Source organism: Capsicum annuum, chromosome 1 (genome assembly GCF_002878395.1).
Source record: "Capsicum annuum cultivar UCD-10X-F1 chromosome 1, UCD10Xv1.1, whole genome shotgun sequence".
Taxonomy (NCBI): Eukaryota; Viridiplantae; Streptophyta; class Magnoliopsida; order Solanales; family Solanaceae; genus Capsicum; species Capsicum annuum.
Genome location: NC_061111.1, coordinates 175628790 through 175636071, shown reverse-complemented (window position 1 = coordinate 175636071; position 7282 = coordinate 175628790). Strand labels below are relative to the sequence as shown.

Genomic DNA, 7282 nt, shown 5'->3' with positions numbered 1-7282 from the left:
AGCATTGCTAATAAGGGTTTGTCATCACCAAAAAGAGGGAATTTTTTAGGGTTCGTGAAGTTTTGGTGATTGTCAAAATAAGCTGAAACATGTCAGTTAAAATGGTTACCTGATACAAAGGTAAAATATGATGATTCCATAAAGATATTAGTGATATAAGAAGGCAAGAGTGCTTGACTGCAAGAATGGATAAGTTAATACAATTATAAACTCAAATTGACTATTATGTGTGAATTTAAAGAATTTAAGTTTGAATACAATTCACGAAGATAAGAGAGGGTGAGCTATATAAGGAGTTTTACTTGAAATTAAACTCTAAAGGAGATAAGAGTTCTGAAGAAGTAAGAAGTCCAATGAACAACTCCTTGAAAGAGTTGTGTTTAAATAGAGGGAGTTCCTTTCACAGTTACTCACACACTTACAAAGAAAAAAAGGCAATTGATGGATTAACTTAGTAGTGTATATCTTGAAGAATGATGGAAAACGTTGCTGAACCAGGTCCTAATACTTAGAAAGATAAGGAGTCTTAGTATTTATGTATTAGGATTAGTTTTTGAGTTGTAACTTTGGTGTAATTCTATTTTGGGTGAGTTATAAACTAAATTAGGGTATTGGCTTCCAGTTAGGGAATTCGAAGACTTGGATCAAATACCTTGGGAGGTTTGTGAGTTTTGTTTTGAATAAGAGTTAGATTTTGTAATTCCTAGATTTCAAAAGTATTGTAATTTTTTGTTGTTGAGGCTCAAGTTGTTTAGTGAAGTTGGTGTGAAATCCTGTAGAGGTACAGGTCATGGTTCTTACACCTTTTGAGCTGGGTGTTCTCCACATAAAAATATTGTCTCCTTTACTTCTAATGTTACTTGTTGGTTGAAACACATTAGTCAATCTGTTTCACACTTTGACTACTTTTAGGTAAATACAAGTAAATTAATAGGTTACATGCTCTATCACACTATAATTAGAGTTAAATCCATTAGTTGCATATAAGAGTCTAACGGATGGTTTTTACAAATAATCTCATAAACCAAACACAAACAACACTCATTTCTCATGCTGAGAAATCCATATTCCCACAAGATATAGATGAAACCATTTGCACCATAGAAAACCATTCTAACCGTTACTTCCAAACACATGCTAAGAAAATATGTCATTATAGTGAAAGAGAATTTCACTTGAGATGTTTTTCAAACCATCCCCACAAGTCTTGATGAGCCTCTTTAGTAGACTTTTCAGCCAATTCATCTTCATCATTGTACCTCACAGACCAACCATGTGAAACCTTGGGAAAAATCTTCATAAATGCATCAATCTGCAAGAAAAACCACCATAAACATTCATTTTATTTTTGTTGGATGTAATACACTATGGCAGTGTAATCTAAGTTAAATAACCCTGTAAACTATGTAGCCATACTGCTCAAATATGCCTCTTAGTTACTTACTATGATCTGCTAAAAGAAGATACTTCGATGCTTGTATTGGTTCAAATGCTTATTAAAGTGTTAGAAACTTATAAGAGAAAACTTTTGCCAAAGTAAACACGTGATTTGAAAGTTCTTAAAGGAGTGACCTTTGTTCGTTAACACGTGATTTGAAAGTTCATAAAGGAGTGACACAATTTGAAAGTTCATAAAGGAGTGACCTTTGTGCATTATTTTTTAAAGCATCATAAGAAGGTTATAATTACCAATGGGAAGGCTTTAAAGTTATGTCTCCAAGTGCAATTCATGACAAGCTTAAGCATCTAAAGTTTCCTACCTCAGGATTAGAAGTTAAGGGTATCTTGAATTGCTTGACAAGCTCAGGGGAGATCTTTGGTCAATCTCTTCCCTAATATTGAGATTGAAACCTTAACAGTTGAACACAACAAAAAATTAGGGACTTATGACTTCAGCAAGGAAAGGATTAAAATGCTAAATTATGAAAACTTAGCCCTAATACTGCATTGAATTATGAGATTATGCTCTAAATTAAGTAGTAGAATGGAGCTGCTATGGAAAAAACAATGTATTTTAAATATAGAACCAGAAAAAGTTAAAAACCATCCCTACCACCGACCAACCTGCCCAAAATAAGGGAAGCACGATAAAGATGGCATACTTAAAAATTGTTTGTTGAAGAGGCGACCAAGGCCTATATGAAAATCATGCCTGAATATTCCTAATTTTGTGCATATCATCTACAAACTAGAGATGTAATAGGGAATCTAGTAACAAAGTCATACTGTGCATATCATCTACAACAAAAAATGAAGGATGTATTAGAACTACAGCTTGGATATAAGCATATTTTGCTAGTTCCACGACAACCTTAGCTGTAACAAATCAAAAGAATTCGACCAACAAAGAAGATGCATTCTCCAAGAATGCTGATAAAATCCATGCCAAAGAAAGATAAAAAGATCTTGTGGACAAATCAAGAAGAATCACCTCCCCAGCATAAGCCTGATACTCCTATTTTAGTTACATATTTACTCTTTATAGCTCCAATGACTTGTTTTGAATCTTCATACCCTTGATCCTACCGTACAAGAATACATTAGCTAGAATTACAAACATGTTAGGGCACTAGGTCCCGTGGGTGAACAAGCCAAAATATAAAAAACCTCAAACTCAACAGAATCAATTATATGTCAGTCCAATTGGAAAGAACTACAAAGTTGTTTGCTACTGCATAAGAAGCCTTTTTTATTTTCTAGTAAGGGATAGATAAGTTAAGATCGCTCACGATAGTTCTCTCTACCTATAGAAAAGATCATCACATAGGAAAAAACCATATATGATTCCATATAAAACTTGTAAAAGAATGGTCAAGAAGGTATATCTTTAGGAGCTAGGGTAGTTGATGATAAACAATTAAAGATTGCCATTCAACTTTGTCTCCAATTGTCTATAAATTGAAACATAATGATAAAAGAACAAACTAAGTAGAAAATAATCCAAATTGAACAAATGATTTTAACTAAAAGTAGGTGTATTAAGTCCACTTTAGCAACATTAAAATGATAGATGGCGTATCAAAGAGCAAATGAAAATAACAAGTGCTAGAGAGTTATGAGAGAATATTGCTATAGTTAGAGGAAATTCCATTACATTTTTATAAAGAAGGAATATATGAATGATCATGTGAACAGGGTTAGCATAAGAAGAGCTATTGCAAGAGAGGGTTCTTCTACGAGAAGGAAAGGAAAATTTTTTGGATACCTCATATAATCTCCAGACTCTAAGTAGTACTTAATGGAAAAATATTAGAAATAGGATCTCACCGGTCTATATTATTTTATCCATTTTTCTAAAGGCTTCTCATCATTAGGTACACAGGGATCACCGTAGATTAAATCGAGGACAACTATATAGAAACCAGTTATTGTAACTTCGTCTGCAAGTTTTCTATAAGATGGAAAATATGTGACATCGGTTTGGAGAATATACCTTTTCAACATTTTTTATTTTGATAAAGGAACTTAATTAACCATGTGTTTGTACATTAAGTCAGTGATAATAGGTTTATTTAGGACTTGAGAGCAACTAGTTTGATAGGTTGAAAGGAGATTAGTTTGGTTAAAGCAAGAATTTTTGTGTTATACTATTTTTCTTGGACAAACGAATGAGGGAATTTACAGATCAATGAATCACACAATAGGATCATGCTTAACCTTGTATATCTAAATCATAAAAATATACCCCGAGTAACTAAATCATAAAAATATATTCTTATCCATTTCTATAAGTCTCAATTCATACCTCAACTTTGGAGCTTCATATCCTGCATAGTACTTCAAAAACATAATGCTTAGTTAGAGAGGTCTCAGTGTTATTTGCATACAGTAAATGGATATAATCACATGAATCCAATCAAGAAAAAAATCAAATAAATAAACTCACAAGATATATGAGTATTAATAATATACAAACTAAAAAATTGAAGGATCAAAGAACTAAAAAATTTAGCAAAAAATAATTGTTGAAAGCGAAAAAGAGAAGTTACCAAAATCATCATAAAAAAGAACAACTTGGGTGGAATGAGCTGAGCCAGAAATATAGCAGCTGAAGCCCCAAGTTGTTGGACATTCCCAGCTTCTCTGCCAACTCCACTTAGATAATTTGGTAGGTTTACACAACACTTCGAACCTGATATAATATTAATATTATTGTAGATCACAACTAAATCCCTACAAAATATTATTATGTCCTACTTCCTGTTAAGATGAGAAAGTAATGACAAACTATAATCCTCAAATAAGAAGCAGTTAGTATAACTAGCTAAGGCAATGTTCATAACTAACTTTGTGAAAAGTTTGTTATGACTCCGGAAGTTAGTTAACATTAGAAGCTACTTAGCTTACCTATATATTTCACCTTTGTACATACGCAAAACAAGATTTGGAATACAATTCAATCTACTCTCTTGATCAATTACTCACTTACTCTCTTCTTTTTCCTCTTCATTCTCTCTATCATTCTTTCTCTGATACAACTTTCTTCTAGCTTTATTGAATTAAATAGATGATCTTCATTACATTCTCTCCATATTTATCATAATTCTACATGGTATCAGAGCCTACTTATCTACATAGCTTACACAATCTCTATCTAAAATGCTATGTTACAAAATTCTTGAGCAATCAGTGCTACTACAAATTATCTTTGATTATATCATTTTCTATTGAGTTAATCATAATTCAGAGAGGCTCATCTGGGTAAATACTTGTCCTTATCAAGTTTTTATTAAGTAGTGTCAAAGTCACTCAAGAATTGAAGCTTGTGTTCTAGAAAGAATGGAATCAGAAACTATTGTTGGTTTCACCCCTACAACCAGTGGTAACACATAAGCTTTGGATCATAATCACCCATTGTAACTCAATTCTGCTGATGTAAGTGGTATTTATTTAATATATTTACAACTCAGTGGTTTTGAGAACTATTCTCTTTGGAGCAAATCCATGAGAATTGTCCTTTTAGGACGAAATAAGTTAGGATTTAGGGATAGTTCTTGGAAGAAAGAGAATTTTAGTGCAGAATTAGGTTATCAGTCAGATAGAATTAATGCTAAAGTATAATCTTAATCAATGAATAATATCTCAAACTCCTTATTAGGAGGCATGTTTTATGGAACTAAAACCTGTGAAGTATAAGAAGATTTGAGAGAGAGATTTGAAAAACTTGATAGATCAAGAACGTTTAACTTACATAAAGAAATTGCCACTTTTGTGTAGGGTCCTCTGAATGTAGTTGCATACTTCACAAGGTTAAAAGAGTTGTGGGTCGAGCTTTAAGAATTAGTACTACCTCTTAGTTGTAATTATGATAAGTCTAGGGAATTCTTGGTATGTCTGCAATGGTAGAAACTGTATCAGTTCCTGATAGGGTTAAATAATAACTATATCTAAGAAAGAAACTAAATACTGGTGATGACACCTTTACCCTCAGTAAATTAGGCTTACGCCATGATCTTAAGTGATGAGTCAAATCTATTACATCAGTTTCTTCAGTAGAACTTGTTGGTGCAATGCCTACAACAAATATACATGATCCTACTGCAATGTACTCAAAATTTGGAGTATCAAAGCATAGAAAGAACCAAAGTCTATTCTATGAATTCTTTAAAATAAAATGCGATATAAAATGCATAGGATACAAGTTATCTAGTTATCCCACTGATGCAAGGTCCAAAAAAAGGGGGGGGAATACCACCTAACTACTTTAGATTAGGTTAAAATTTATTTGCACCTTCTGCTCACAATGCTTACTCAAAAAAGGGGCAACAAGGATATGGTATAGAGACAAAAGATGGAAAATCACAAGGCTTGAATATGGTTCAACCAAGAGCATGTTTATTTTCTCAGTTTCAGTATGATCAAAAAGTCCAGTTGCTGAATCAAACAGAACTGAATTCCAATAACCCTTAGGTATATCTTGTTATAAAGCCTGCTTAGTGTCTAAAATACTCAAGCAGTGGATTATTGACACTGGGGCCACCAATCACATGGTTTCTGATATTGATATTCTTACTAGTACATCAATAAAAAAACTAATAGATCCAAAATTATTTAGTTATCAAATAGAGAAAATGCATTGGTAACTCATATTAGATCAAGTTCCATCTCAGAGAATAACACACTAATGAATGTGTTTGTACTACCATAATTCAAACACAATCTACTATCTATGTCACAATCCACCAAAGAATTAAATTGTGTTTCTTTTTTCTATCCTAACTTTTATATTTTCTAGGATCTCTCAAGTGGGAAGGTGTAAGTGATTGGTAAATAATGAAATGGACTATGCATGCTGATCAATCCAATTGATGCAACACTGAAAGATATTGTTGCAAATCTATCTACTTAGAAGACAACATTTGTTAGTGATGGTGACATAAGTTTGTGGCATAAGAGATTAGGCCATATCTCTAGTAAAACATCAACCAGTATGCTTCACGCAAAGCGAAGTAGTGTAGAAAATTTTGTCAAGAAGTGTACGATATGCCCATGTGCTAAACAATATAGAAACCCTTCCATTCAAGCACCAGTTAGTCTACTGATAGCTTTGATCTTGTTCACATGGATGCATGACGTCCTTACAAAATACCAACCTATTATGGAAATAAATACTTTTTGACTATAGGTGATGACTACTCTAGATTGACTTGGATATATCTACTCAAAATGAAATCTGATGCTTGTGTTTTCATTCCCTTATTTTTGTAGGTTGTTAAAACATAAGTCAATAAAACAGTAAAAATAGTCAGATCTGACAATAGATACGACCTTGTAAACGAATCTTGTACCTATTTATTTAGTAGTTTAGGAATCATACATCAAAGATCATGTTCTTTTGCTCCTCAGCAAAATGGAATAGCTAAAAGAAAGCATAGACATATAAATAAATTCACTCAAGCCATCACATTACAGTCTCACATTCCTCTTAGATTTTAAGGTCACTATATACAAGTTTCTGTGTATTTAATTAATAGAATAAAATCTTCAATGCTTAACATGTCTCCTTATCCGAAGTGGCATAATATATTACCTTATCTAAGTCACTTAAAAGTCATAGATTTCCTATGTTATGCTAAAAACTTAGCTGAGAATGATAAAATGGAGTCTAGGGTCAGGACTATAGTATTAATGGAATATTCAGAAACTCAAAAAGGTTATATTCTATATGATTTAAGTAACAAGTCCTTCTTTGTCAACAAAGATACCTTATTTCAAAAGTCTTAAGTTTTCCTTTCACAAAATTTCTTCAAAACCACGTATCTTTATGGATAATTTTATAGCA

General features: G+C 32.4%; 1 pseudogene; it reads right to left on the bottom strand.

Moving 5' to 3' along the window:
- Positions 1–1171: 1171 nt before the first annotated feature.
- LOC107859722 lies at positions 1172–5450 on the bottom strand (annotated as a pseudogene).
- Between the last annotated feature and the right edge of the window lie 1832 nt (positions 5451–7282).